This window comes from Penaeus monodon, chromosome 29, assembly GCF_015228065.2.
Source record: "Penaeus monodon isolate SGIC_2016 chromosome 29, NSTDA_Pmon_1, whole genome shotgun sequence".
NCBI lineage: Eukaryota > Metazoa > Arthropoda > Malacostraca > Decapoda > Penaeidae > Penaeus > Penaeus monodon.
The window spans coordinates 4,475,811-4,476,208 of record NC_051414.1 but is presented as its reverse complement, the minus strand read 5'-3'; the positions used below and the strand labels follow the sequence as shown (position 1 = coordinate 4,476,208).

At 44.0% G+C, this 398-nt stretch overlaps 1 protein-coding gene across 1 annotated transcript in view; it reads right to left on the bottom strand.

The window, feature by feature from the left end:
* The window catches only part of LOC119591626 (nephrin-like), a 125,992-nt gene that overhangs the window by 124,905 nt on the left and 689 nt on the right, over positions 1–398 (bottom strand). The window lies entirely within an intron of this gene.

Genomic DNA, 398 nt, shown 5'->3' with positions numbered 1-398 from the left:
GCTATCTCTTTCTTCCTCCTTATCTCTCTCTCCACTTCAGACCCGACCGGTAATCAGAGCGAAGCAGCAACGAGCTTCAGGACGAGAAGAAAACTCACTAATTAGGCGTACATTGTTAAGAGATCACTACTGAACCTGTGCGAGTGTGCTGTGCCTGTGTACGCGCGTCTGGGTGCGGAGCCGTATAAATATGTTTACTGTTTACACTATTTCCTTACTACGAGAACATAAATAATTCGATTCCCTAAAAAGCAAAGGGATAAATCTATACCAATCAATATGTGTCGCAGAGCAGAGCAATGCGCGGGACCGATTTCCTGGTAATATAAGCCTTTGCCGTGACGCTGTCTCTGTATCTGACAATCTATCCGTACATATATATGGATAGAAACACATGT